General features: G+C 36.8%; 1 protein-coding gene across 5 annotated transcripts in view; it reads left to right on the plus strand.

Annotated features, from left to right (window-relative positions):
• diaph2 (diaphanous-related formin 2) overlaps positions 1-14,955 on the plus strand; it is a 700,846-nt gene that overhangs the window by 408,553 nt on the left and 277,338 nt on the right. The gene's annotated exons all lie outside the window — the stretch shown is intronic.

A 14,955-nucleotide genomic window follows, 5' to 3' on the forward strand; every position in this document is an offset into this window, starting at 1 on the left:
TCTCGCTCTCTGACTCTCTCTCTTTCTCACTCTGACTGTCTATCTCTTTCTCTCTCACTCTCTCTCAATTCAATTTCAATTATTTTTCCATTTCAATTTAAGTGCTCTATTGGCATGGGAAACATATGTTTATATTGCCAAAGCACGTGAAATAGATAAACAAAGTTGAAGTAAATATAAAAAAATGTACTGTAAACATTACACTCACAAAAGTTCTGAAATAATAAATACATTTAAAATGTCATATTATGTCTATATACAGTGTTGTAATGATGTGCAAATAGTTAAAGTACAAAAGGGAAAATAAATGAAACAAATATATACAGGTTGTGTTTACAATGGTGTTTGTTCTTCACTTGTTGCCCTTTTATTGTGGCAACAGGTCACAGAATGTTGATGCTGTGATGGCACACTGTGGTATTTCACCCAATAGATATGGGAGTTGAACAGAATTGGATTTGTTTTCGAATTCTTTGTGGGTCTGTGTAATCTGAGGGAAATATGTGTCTCTAATATGGTCCTTCATTTGGCAGGAGGTTAGGAAGTGCAGCTCAGTTTCCACCTCATTTTGTGGGCAGTGTGCACATAGCCTGTCTTCTCTTGAGAGCCAGGTCTGCCTTTGGCTGCCTTTCTCAATACCAAGGCTATGCTCACTGAGCCTGTACATAGTCAGCAGAGCCACGGGACCAGCTTGCTAAGGGGGCTCTTCTCCAGGTTAATTTCTCTGTTTGTGATAGCTTTGTTTTGAAGGTTTGGGAATCACTTCCTTTTAGGTGGTTGTAGAATTGAGGGCTCTTTTCTGAATTGTGATAATTAGCAGGTATCGGCCTAATTATGCTCTGCATGCATTATTTGGTGTTTTACATTTTTGGAGAATTCTGCATGTGGAGTCTCAATTTTGTGTTTTCCCCATTTTGTGAATTCTTGGTTGGTGAGAAAACCCCAGACCTCACAACCATAAAGGACAATGGGTTCTATAACTGATTCAAGTATTTTTAGCCATATCCTAATTGGTATGTCGAATTTTATGTTCCCTTTGATGGCACTTGTTGCCTTGTCTCTCAGCTCGTTCATAGCTTTGTGGCTTTGTGGTGCTCATGTTTAGGCCGAGGTACACTACCATTCAAATGTTTGGGGTCACTTAGAAATGTCCTTGTTTTTGAAAGAAAATCACATTATTTTCCATTAAAAAAACATCAAATTGATCAGAAATACAGTGTAGACATTGTTAACGTTGTAAATGACTATTGTAGCTGGACACGGCAGATTTTTTTAATGGAATATCTACATACGCATAAAGAGGCCCATTATCAGCATCATCACTCCTGTGTTCCAATGGCACGTTGTGTTAGCTAATCCAAGTTTATCATTTTAAAAGGCTAATTGATCATTAGAAAACCCTTTTGCAATTATGTTAGCACAGCTGAAAAATGTTGTGCTGATTAAAGAAGCAATAAAACTGCCTAGAAGGCCAGCATCCCGGAGTCACCTCTTCACTGTTGACGTTGAGACTGGTGTTTTGCGGGTACTATTTATTGAAGCTGCCAGTTGAGGACTTGTGAGGCGTCTGTTTCTCAAACTAGACACTCTAATGTACTTGTCCTCTTGCTCATTTGTGCACCGAGGCCTCCCACTCCTCTTTCTATTCTGGTTAGTGCCAGTTTGCACTGTTCTGTGAAGGGAGTAGTACACAGCGTTGTACGAGATCTTCAGTTTCTTGTCATTTTCCCGCATGGAAGGGTCTTCATTTCTCAGAACAAGAATAGACTCACAAGTTACAGAAGAAAGTTCTTTGTTTCTTTGTTTCTGGCCATTTTGTGCCTGTAATTGAACTCACAAATGCTGATGCTCCAGATACTCAACTAGTCTAAAGACGGGCAGTTTTATTGCTTTTTTAGTCAGAACAACAGATCAATTTGATGTTATTTTAATGGACAAAAAATGTCATTTTCTTTCAAAAACAAGGACATTTCTAAGTGACCCCAAACTTTTGAACAGTAGTTTATGTATAGTTTTTTGTGTGCTCTATGGCAACGGTGTCTAGATGGAATTTGTATTCGTGGTCCTAGCAACTGGACCTTTTTTATAACACCATTATTTTTGTCTTATTGAGATTTACTGTCAGGGCCCAAGGTCTGGCAGAATCTGTGCAGAAGATCTAGGTGCTGCTGTAGGCCCTCCTTGGTTGGGGACAGAAGCACCAGATCATCAGTAGACATTTGACTTCCGATTCTAGTAGGGTGAGGCCGTGTGCTCACCCCTTGGCCCTGTGGAAAGAAATGTGTGTTTTTTTTGCCAATGTTAACCGCACACCTGTTTTGGGATTTTATTTAGTCATATGTTTTTCACCCAACACTGCTTTCTATCCATTTGTATAGCAGGCCCTCATGCCAAATTGAGTCAAAATATTTTTTTGAAATCAACAAAGCATGAGACTTTGCCTTTGTTTTGGTTTGTTTGTTTGTCAATTAGTGTGTGCACAGTGAATATGTGCTCTGTGGTACGGTAATTTGGTAAAAAGCCAATTTGACATTTGCTCAGTACATTGTTTTCACTGAGGAAATGTACGAGTCTGCTGTTAATGATAATGCAGAGTATTTTTCCCAAGGTTGCTGTTGCTTCATATCCCACGGTAGTTATTGGGGTCAAATTTGTCTCCACTTTTGTGGATTGGGGTGATCAGTCCTTTTTTCCAAATATTGGGGAATATGCCAGAGCTGGGGATTATGTTAAAGACTTTAAGTATAGCCAATTGGAATTTGTGGTCTGTAGGCCTTTTTGGGTTGGATGGTTTGTATTTTGTCATGTAGTTCCTTCAATGTAATTGGAGAATCCAGTGGGTTCTGGTAGTCTTTAATAGTTGATTCTAAGATTTGTATTCAATCATGTATATGTTTTTGCTGTTTGTTCTTTGTTATAGAGCCAAAACGATTGGAGAAGTGGTTTATCCATGCATCTCCGTTTTGGATAGATAACTCTTTGTGTTGTTGTTTTAACATTTTCCCAGAAGTGGTTAGATTCTATGGATTCTTCAATTACACTGAGCTGATTTCTGACGTGCTGTTCCTTTGTTTTCCATAGTATATTTCTGTATTGTTTTAGTGATTCACCGTAGTGAAGGCGTAGACTCAGGTTTTCTGGGTCTCTATGTTTTTGGTTGGATAGGTTTCTCAATTTCCTTCTCAGGTTTTTGCATTCTTCGTCAAACCATTTGTCATTGTTGTTAATTTTCTTAGGTTGTCTGCTTGGCATTTTTAGATTTGATAGGGAAGCTCAGATGTCAATTATACTGTTTAGGTTTTCTACTGCTAATTTTACAGCTTCACTATTACAGTGAAACATTTTGTCCAAGAAATTGTCTGGAAGGGATTGAGTTTGTTGTTGCCTGTTTGTTTTTTGGTATTTTTCCACACTACTTTCTTTCCATCTATAGTATTTCTTAATATTATTCATTTCCTTTGACTTTGATGCCTCATGATTGAGCATATCTTTGTTCAGGTTGAGTATGATTTTGATGTGATCTGATAAGGGTGTCAGTGGACTGACTGTGAACACTCTAAGAGACTCTGGGTTGAGGTCAGTGATAAAGTAGTCTACAGTACTACTGCTAAGAGATGAGCTATAGGTGTACCTACCAAAGGAGTCCACTCAAAGCCTACCATTGACTCTGTACATACCCAGCTTCCGACAGAGCCCTCCTCCTCCAAATCAATCCCGCTCCAGAGTACAGGCCTCGGAGTAACGCTCATTCCTTCGACGATAAACGCGAATCCAACCATCACCCTGGTCAGACAAAACCACGACTCGTCAGTGAAGAGCACTTTTGGCCAGTCCTGTCTGGTCCAGCAAAGGTGGGTTTGTGCCCATAGGCACATTTGTTGCCGGTGATGTCTGGTGAGTACCTGCCTTACAACAGGCCTACAAGCCCTCAGTCCAGCCTCTCTCAGCCTATTGCGGACAGTCTGAGCACTGATGGAGGGATTGTACGTTCCTGGTGTAACTTGGGCAGTTGTTGCCATTCTGTACCTGTCCCGCAGGTGTCATGTTCGGCTGTACCGATCCTGTGCAGGTGTCGTTACATGTGGTCTGCCACTGCGAGGACGATCAGCTGTCCGTCCTGTCTCCCTGTAGCAATGTCTTAGGCTTCTCACAGTATAGATATTGCAATTTATTGCCCTGGCCACATCTGCAGTCCTCATGCCTCCTTGCAGCATGCCTAAGGCATGTTCACGCAGATGAGCAGGGACCTTGGGCATCTTTCTTTTGGTGTTTTTCAGAGTCAGTAGAAAGGTCTCTTTAGTGTCCTAAGTTTTCATAACTGTGACCTTAATTGCCTACCGTCTGAAAGCTGTTAGTGTTTTAACGACCTTTCCACAGGTGCATGTTCATTAATTGTTTATGCTTCATTGAGCATGGGAAACAGTGTTTAAACCCTTTGCAATGAAGATCTGTGAAGTTATTTGGATTTTGCGAATTATCTTTGAAAGACAGGGTCCTGAAAAAGGGACGTTTATTTTATTGTTGAGTTTATATATATGTATATATGTGTGTGTGTGTGAGTGAGTACATTTTTCTCTGTTGAGATCATTTCCTTATTAATTTCTAGCCAGATGTAAAATGTTCCGGTTTTGACTAATTTAATAGAGTGGTTTAGGTCTGCTCTAAACCAAATTTGCATACCCCCTGAGTCTCTTCCCTGTTTCACACCTGGTATTTTGGTGGATGGGACTACTTGTAGGATGACAATGTCTGTATTTCCAATTGAATTGATGAAGTCTGGGTTCCTGCTCTTTAGGCAGACCTTGTATATTCCAGGATGAGTAAAAACGTTGTGTTCCATAGTGTCGTGTTGTTTTTGTGTGATTTAGGCACGGACCACTCTCTCTCTCTCTCTCTTGCTCTCTCACTTTCTCTGTCTTTCTCTCTGTCTCTGTTTCGCACATTGATGATAGAGTAGAGTGCATGCCAACATCAGACACTTGCGTTGTGTTTTGTGGTGTGTCCTATCAATACAGAAGTTTCCCAAATTGCCCTTAGGTAGAGAAACACACTGACACAGAAAATAATTCAGAAGTGATCTCCTCCATCCATTCTCAGATGTGCTATTTAATCAATGTGTGTTTTAATTAAAGACATCCAGTATAGCATCGCACACGTTGTGGAAGACTTCTGGCATGTACGTTCGTTTTGTACCGCACACACACGTCAATCATAAGACCAAGTTAAACTTATTTCATAAATCCATAGTTTATAATTCATTAAGTGATTCATGGTACATTGTATTACACATTCATTTTATTTGAAATGGTTGACATCCATAGCAACAAAACTAGTTTTATAACCATTTTAATCAGCCCGTCACATGCGTCTGATCAAACATGTATTTTAACAACACTTTGGCTTTTTGTGGAGGCTAGTAATCATAGTCTGTACTAATAACTCAACTAGAGGGCCCATAAAGAGTAGCACAATGCAGTACATGTGACTGTTAGCATTGAAAACCCAGCATGTGTCTCAAATTCCACACTATTTCCTACATAGTGCACTACATTTGATCAAAGCCCTATGGGCCCTGGTCAAAAGTAGTGCACAATATAGGAAATACGGTGCCATTCGGGATGCATCCCCAGCCTCACGTTGGTCTTCCTGCAGGTTGGGTCCGAATCAGAGTGAAGTGTCTGGTGTGATGAGAACGGCCCTAACCCCATGAGGCTGATTGGCCCATTATTGATGGACAGGGAAGAAAATGTCCACATTCTCAACTCGGGTCAATCAACTAAATGGCCCCTGAGTGGTGGGTCCCGGCTACCTAATGGGCTCATCAAGGAGGTTGTGCAGGGGAAAGGCGAGAGCTGACCCTGTCACCTCCCCAGACTATCCCTTATGTTCCTGCCAAGACTGAGGGACACAGACATGAAGTCCCCCAGGGGCCTATGCTGGAGCCAGTGCAGCTACCTGAATATTGGCTTTGGTTTAGTGATAAAGGTTGGTTATATGAGTCAGTATAAGGTGTGGGGTGAGGAGAAGGTTAACGCAAGCCATTATTATGTTGGATGCACTCTACTATGCACTTCCCCCCCACGAAGTGAAGGATTTGTTTGATGAATGAAGGGATTGTGTGTATTCCTCTCGTTTTTCAGACGACAGGGTATCAGTTACATGCAACAGTGATTTATGTGTAGACAACATCTTCTGAAGATGGAGAATCCAGCCTGTCTTCGGAAGGAAGTCGTGAGACAATGGACACGCTCGTTTTGGGTTGTTATTGAAACATATTTACAGTGACGTTGGAAACGGCTGTCGTGTAATTACTAATAATCGTTGAACAATATTTCTGTTGTGTTTTATCACTTAAAAGAAGACTCTTCAGTCATACCATTACTTTAATTGGTTGCCAATTTTAAGTAACTGTAGGCAGGCTTTTTCCTTCAGCTTATGTTAAACAAAACAGGTTGTCACTTTGAAAAGTAATTTGAACGTTTTATTTTAAATGGAAATGTCACGCCCCCTGTCCTATAATGAACTTGTGTCCTTGACAAAAGGAACATTATCGAAAATTACCGCTCGTAAAACATCTGGAAGCTTCCAAAGGTAATACCAACGGCAACTATCATAAATGTCATTCACGACGAGATGATACCACAGTTCTATGTGTTTTCATAGAAGTCAGATCAATGGAGAGGAACTTTCTTCATGCTTCTTTGATAATCAGACCTTCCTGAACCTGGTCATCTTCTTGCTTGGGACATTAAGGACATCCAGGATGTTTTAAGCTTCAGTTAATTTTTATATTATCGAGAAAAGAAAGAATAGAATGAAGACCAAAAAAAGCATACGACTTTAGCCTACACTGCTTTGGATTATTGGCTCCTTGGCTTCTTGTCATCGATTTCTCACAAAAAGCAAGTTCTGTGGAGGAGATTTGACATCTTTCAGGAAAGGTAGACTCAAAGGAATGCACACAGAGATTACAGCAACTTCAAATAAAGTGAGAAAAAAAATGTGCAGGGAGAAGCCTTACCTTTCGGTCAGAGCGGCTTTCAAAGCCGTAAACTAAAAAAAGGGCTTTAAATTAGACAGTAAGTTAATTAACACAGGATTTTTCTCTCACCTTTTGGGGACCCAGAATATACATAATTCATCTTAATATATGGGCTATAGAGAGGAGTTAGTGGGAGGGTGCTCTCTGAACAACCATGGCTGATATATCATTATGGTTTAATTATGAGGAGAGTCCTCTGTATTTTATCATCAAGGGTTTATTAAGGGCACTGAATGGAAATGAAAATTCTGATTTTGTTTACATTTAGTTTATTTGATGTTATTATGTTGTTTACCAGTACAATGAGAACAGTAATCACTGTTGTTTACCAGTACAATGAGAACAGTAATCACTGTTGTTTACCAGTACAATGAGAACATTAGTTTAGGTTCTTTACCAGTACAATGTAAACAGTAATCACTGTTGTTTATCAGTACAATGAGAACAGTAATATGTTGTTTACCAGTACAATGACAACATTAATGTCTGTAGTTTACCAGTACAATAACATTAATCTATGTTGTTTACCAGTACAATGAGAACATTAATCTATGTTTACCATTACAATGACAACATTAATCTCTGTTGTTTACCAATACAATGACAACACTAATCTGCTTTTTACCAGTACAATAAGAACATTAAGCTATGTTGTTTACCATTACAATGAGAACATTAATCTTTGTTGTTTACCAGTACAATAAGAACATTAATCTATGTTGTTTACCAGTACAATGAGAACAGTAATATGTTGTTTACCAGTACAATGAGAACATTAATCTGTTGTTTATCAGTACAATAACATTAATCTATGTTGTTTACCAGTACAATGAGAACATTAATCTATGTTGTTTACCAGTACAATAACATTAATCTATGTTGTTTACCAGTACAATGAGAACATTAATCTATGTTGTTTACCAGTACAATAACATTAATCTATGTTGTTTACCAGTACAATGAGAACATTAATCTCTGTTGTTTACCAGTACAATAAGAACATTCATCTATGTTGTTTACCAGTACAATGAGAACAGTAATATGTTGTTTACCAGTACAATGAGAACATTAATCTTTGTTGTTTACCAGTACAATAAGAACAATAATCTATGTTGTTTACCAGTACAATGAGAACAGTAATATGTTGTTTACCAGTACAATGAGAACAGTAATATGTTGTTTACCAGTACAATGAGAACATTAATCTCTGTTGTTTACCATTACAATGACAACATTAATCGTTGTTGTTAACCAATACAATGACAACACTAATCTGCTTTTTACCAGTACAATAAGAACATTAAGCTATGTTGTTTACCATTACAATGAGAACATTAATCTTTGTTGTTTACCATTACAATGACACAATTACTCTTTGTTGTTTACCAATACAATGAGAACAGTACTATGTTGTTTACCAGTACAATAAGAACATTAATCTGTGTTGTTTACCAGTACAATGAGAACATTAATCTATGTTGTTTACCAGTACAATGAGAACATTAATCTCTGTTGTTTACCATTACAATGAGAACATTAATCTATGTTGTTTACCAGTACAATAATAACATTAATCTATGTTGTTTAACCTTACAATAAGAGCATTAACATGTGTTGTTTATCAGTACAATAAGAGCATTAATCTATGTTGTTTACCAGTACAATAATAACATTAATCTCTGTTGTTTACCAGTACAATGAGAACATTAATCTATGTTGTTTAACCTTACAATAAGAGCATTAACATGTGTTGTTTATCAGTACAATAAGAGCATTAATCTCTGTTGTTTACCAGTACAATGAGAACATTAATCTATGTTGTTTACCAGTACAATAATAAAATTAATCTCTGTTGTTTACCAGTCTCAATGAGAACATTAATCTATGTTGTTTACCAGTACAATGAGAACATTAATCTATGTTGTTTACCAGTACAATAATAACATTAATCTATGTTGTTTACCAGTACAATAATAACATTAATCTATGTTGTTTACCAGTACAATAATACCATTAATCTCTGTTGTTTACCAGTACAATAATAACATTAATCTATGTTGTTTACCAGTACAATAATAACATTAATCTCTGTTGTTTACCAGTACAATGAGAACATTAATCTCTGTTGTTTACCAGTACAATGAGAACATTAATCTATGTTGTTTACCAGTACAATGAGAACATTAATCTATGTTGTTTACCAGTACAATAAGAGCATTAATCTATGTTGTTTACCAGTTCAATGAGAATAGTAATGTCAGTTGTTTATCAGCACAATGAGAACATGAATCTATGTTGTTTACCAGTACAATGACAACATTAATCTATGGTGTTTACCAGTACAATAAGAACATTAATTTATGTTGTTTACCAGCCTCAATGAGAACATTAATCTATGTTGTTTACCAGTACAATAAGAACATTAATCTATGTTGTTTACCAGTACAATGAGAACAGTAATATGTTGTTTACCAGTACAATGAGAACAGTAATATGTTGTTTACCAGTACAATGAGAACAGTAATCTATGTTGTTTAACCTTACAATAAGAGCATTAACATGTGTTGTTTATCAGTACAATAAGAGCATTAATCTATGTTGTTTACCAGTTCAATGAGAACATTAATCTATGTTGTTTACCAGTACAATGAGAACATTAATCTATGTTGTTTACCAGTACAATGAGAACATTAATCTCTGTTGTTTACCAGTACAATAATAACATTAATCTCTGTTGTTTACCAGTACAATGAGAACATTAATCTATGTTGTTTACCAGTACAATGAGAACATTAATCTATGTTGTTTACCAGTACAATGAGAACATTAATCTATGTTGTTTACCAGTACAATGAGAACATTAATCTATGTTGTTTACCAGTACAATGAGAACATTAATCTATGTTGTTTACCAGTACAATGAGAACATTAATCTCTGTTGTTTACCAGTACAATAATAACATAATCTCTGTTGTTTACCAGTACAATGAGAACATTAATCTATGTTGTTTACCAGTACAATGAGAACATTAATCTATGTTGTTTACCAGTACAATGAGAACATTAATCTCTGTTGTTTACCAGTACAATGAGAACATTAATCTATGTTGTTTACCAGTACGATGAGAACATTAATCTATGTTGTTTACCAGTACAATGAGAACATTAATCTCTGTTGTTTACCAGTACAATGAGAACATTAATCTATGTTGTTTACCAGTACAATGAGAACATTAATCTATGTTGTTTACCAGTACAATGAGAACATTAATCTATGTTGTTTACCAGTACAATGAGAACATTAATCTCTGTTGTTTACCAGTACAATGAGAACATTCATCTATGTTGTTTACCAGTACAATGAGAACATTAATCTATGTTGTTTACCAGTACAATGAGAACATTAATCTCTGTTGTTTACCAGTACAATGAGAACATTCATCTCTGTTGTTTACCAGTACAATGAGAACATTAATCTCTGTTGTTTACCAGTACAATAAGAACATTAATCTATGTTGTTTACCAGTACAATGAGAACATTAATCTCTGTTGTTTACCAGTACAATGAGAACATTAATCTATGTTGTTTACCAGTACAATGAGAACATTAATCTATGTTGTTTACCAGTACAATAAGAACATTAATTTATGTTGTTTACCAGCCTCAATGAGAACATTAATCTATGTTGTTTACCAGTACAATAAGAACATTAATCTATGTTGTTTACCAGTACAATGAGAACAGTAATATGTTGTTTACCAGTACAATGAGAACAGTAATATGTTGTTTACCAGTACAATGAGAACAGTAATATGTTGTTTACCAGTACAATAAGAACATTCATCTCTGTTGTTTACCAGTACAATGAGAACAGTAATATGTTGTTTACCAGTACAATGAGAACAGTAATATGTTGTTTACCAGTACAATGAGAACATTAATCTCTGTTGTTTACCATTACAATGACAACATTAATCGTTGTTGTTAACCAATACAATGACAACACTAATCTGCTTTTTACCAGTACAATAAGAACATTAAGCTATGTTGTTTACCAGTACAATGAGAACATTAATCTTTGTTGTTTACCAGTACAATGAGAACATTAATCTTTGTTGTTTACCATTACAATGACAACATTAATCTATGGTGTTTACCAGTACAATGAGAACATTAATCTCTGTTGTTTACCAGTACAATGAGAACATTAATCGTTGTTGTTTACCAGTACAATGAGAACATTAATCTCTGTTGTTTACCATTACAATGACAACACTAATCTGCTTTTTACCAGTACAATAAGAACATTAAGCTATGTTGTTTACCAGTACAATGAGAACAGTAATATGTTGTTTACCAGTACAATGAGAACAGTAATATGTTGTTTACCAGTACAATGAGAACATTAATCTCAGTTGTTTACCATTACAATGACAACATTAATCGTTGTTGTTAACCAATACAATGACAACACTAATCTGCTTTTTACCAATACAATAAGAACATTAAGCTATGTTGTTTACCAGTACAATGAGAACATTAATCTTTGTTGTTTACCAGTACAATGAGAACATTAATCTTTGTTGTTTACCATTACAATGACACCATTAATCGTTGTTGTTTACCAGTACAATGAGAACATTAATCTCTGTTGTTTACCAGTACAATGAGAACATTAATCGTTGTTGTTTACCAGTACAATGAGAACATTAAGCTATGTTGTTTACCATTACAATGAGAACATTAATCTTTGTTGTTTACCATTACAATGACACAATTACTCTTTGTTGTTTACCAATACAATGGGAACAGTAATTTTTGTTGTTTACCAATACAATAAGAACATTAAGCTATGTTGTTTACCATTACAATGAGAACATTAATCTTTGTTGTTTACCAGTACAATGACACAATTACTCTTTGTTGTTTACCAATACAATGGGAACAGTAATTTTTGTTGTTTACCAATACAATAAGAACATTAAGCTATGTTGTTTACCATTACAATGAGAACATTAATCTTTGTTGTTTACCATTACAATGACACAATTACTCTTTGTTGTTTACCAATACAATGGGAACAGTAATCTCTGGTGTTTACCAGTACAATGACAACATTAATATCTGTTGTTTACCAGTACAATGAGAACATTAATCTATGTTGTTTACCAGTACAATGAGAACATTAATCTCTGTTGTTTACCAGTACAATGAGAACATTAATCTATGTTGTTTACCAGTCTCAATGAGAACATTAATATATGTTGTTTACCAGTACAATGACAACATTAATCACTGTTGTTTACCAGTACAATGAGAACATTAATCTCTGTTGTTTACCAGTACAATGAGAACATTAATCTATGTTGTTTACCAGTACAATAAGAACATTAATCTATGTTGTTTATCCGTACAACGAGAACAGTGATATGTTGTTTACCAGTACAATAAGAACATTAATATATGTTTATCAGTACAATGAGAACATTAATATCTGTTGTTTACCAGTACAATAAGAACATTAATCTATGTTTACCAGTACAATGAGAACATTCATCTCTGTTGTTTACCAGTACAATGAGAACATTAATCTATGTTGTTTAACAGTACAATGAGAACATTAATCTGTTGTTTACCAGTACAATGAGAACATTAATCTCTGTTGTTTACCAGTACAATGAGAACATTCATCTCTTGAGATCCAACTAGTACTTCCTTCTGATGTTTTAGACATTTTCATCTCGGAATCCTGAGTAGTAAATTATATTCATTCATTAGCATCTGTCCACCCTCTTTATACCAGATTCTGTAAACATTTTTACCAAGAAAAATAAGTAATTCCTCTTATTTTACTTAGCAGTCTGATCCAATTCCTATAATTTGACCAAAGACTGACAGAAGATGTCCCTATAATTTAGAACAATATTTTGGATTGACAGATGTTTCTCACGACATACCATTTCGATTCAGATGTTGCTCTTGGACACATCTACTGTACTATATGCACCATCCTCTCTCCACCTCTAAAAACCTGGCCATAGCCCGGGGTGTAGCCTGAGGGCTCAATGATTTTCGCTTGTCACTCTCCCAAAACAAACCCGGAGCTTAGGCAGTGTGTTGAGGTCTGAGATTGTCGCTGGAGTCCAGGCTCATTGCCACTGGCGCTCAAGAAGGTCCAAAGTGCCAACGGCCACTCAGCCCCACTGCCATGATACCCAGAGCCATTGCCCGATCGCCCACAATGGCGCACACACACACACACACACACACACACACACACACACACACACACACACACACACACACACACACACTAGCATACATGAGAATGCACACACGCACGAGCAAATACACACACACACACACACACCTTCTCTACTCAACCAGGAATAAGCAAATTACATCGGAGCGAAGATCCGCGATGTAATACTTTGTCAAAGAGAGCCGGGCTGGAGAACTCCTTTGGCGAAAGTTAAATAGAGCAATCAGGGTTTGACAATCCTTCTGTTGGCATGAGGGTTCTATATTCCCATTGCTACTTTTGTCTTTTATTATTTAATTGTTCCTTTATTTATATATTCCCCTTCAACATCTTGGCGGATGCCCATTATCATGCAGGCAGCCAATATCTTGCAATATAGAATGAGCACATGGCGGTATACTAACTAGCTAGGGGCTTGGTGGAGTATTACCTCATGGCCATATCCTATATCAAACAAACTCCCCTCACATAAAATGTGACTAACACAAGGAAAAAAGCACATTTGGCCCATCTGTTTTGTATGGTGAAATTCACGTAAATACATAGTCATGAATTGGAAGTAATGAAACTAATTGTGACGCTTCATCTTCTATTCCTAATTGCAGGACTAATTTCACCATGTGACTTTGGTGTTCTGTAATAGTATATTGGAAATGACTCGCCAGACCCTGCATAGCTGGAAGTAGTTGGAAGTAAAAATGTACTTTGTAAACTTGGCTTCATTAGTTCTTCATGTTGCCAACACTGCAGGCAATAAGACATATCATGGTCATCCATGTCTCTAGACTTGACTCTGTTTTAACATATCTATATCACCACATGGGGTGACACTATTGTCTTGATACCTCATTTAAAAGTAACTGTTCCGTGTAAGTTATCCCGGCATGAACCCTCTGAAGCTTGCAGAGTGGAACATCGGTTAGGGTTCTCAAAAGGTGTATATGTATTTGTGTGTGTGTGCGTGTGTGCGTGTGCGTGAATGGTTCTGTGTGTGTGTTCGTTTGTGTGTGTGTGCGTGGGTCTGTGTGTGTGTGGTAGTAATTCCTGAAGAGGTGCCTTTCCATTCACTGGGGGAAAGTAGAAGTGGAGGTGAGAGAGACTAAACAAGGCCTGAGGGGTGAGAGATAGATGTGATGGGTCTCTGCTGGAGAAGATAGTGGAACATCATAACACATAGCAAATTAGATCAATCCATTTTAGAATATGATTAGACACAGAGCTCACATAGCTGTTGAGGAGTATGCCTCAGTAATTCAGACAGAGCTCACATAGCTGTTGAGGAGTATGCCTCAGTAATTCAGACAGAGCTCACATAGCTGTTGAGGAGTATGCCTCAGTAATTCAGACAGAGCTCACATAGCTGTTGAGGAGTATGCCTCTGTAATTCAGACATAGCTCACATAGCTGTTGAGGGATATACCTCAGTAATTCAGACAGAGCTCGCATAGCTGTTGAGGAGTATGCCTCTGTAATTCAGACAGAGCTCACATAGCTGTTGAGGAGTATGCCTCAGTAATTCAGACAAAGCTCACATAGCTGTTGATGAGTATGCCTCTGTAATTCAGACAGAGCTCACATAGCTGTTGAGGAGTATGCCTCAGTAATTCAGACATAGCTCACATAGCTGTTGAGGGATATACCTCAGTAATT

Source organism: Salvelinus namaycush, chromosome 5, assembly GCF_016432855.1.
Source record: "Salvelinus namaycush isolate Seneca chromosome 5, SaNama_1.0, whole genome shotgun sequence".
Taxonomy (NCBI): domain Eukaryota; kingdom Metazoa; phylum Chordata; class Actinopteri; order Salmoniformes; family Salmonidae; genus Salvelinus; species Salvelinus namaycush.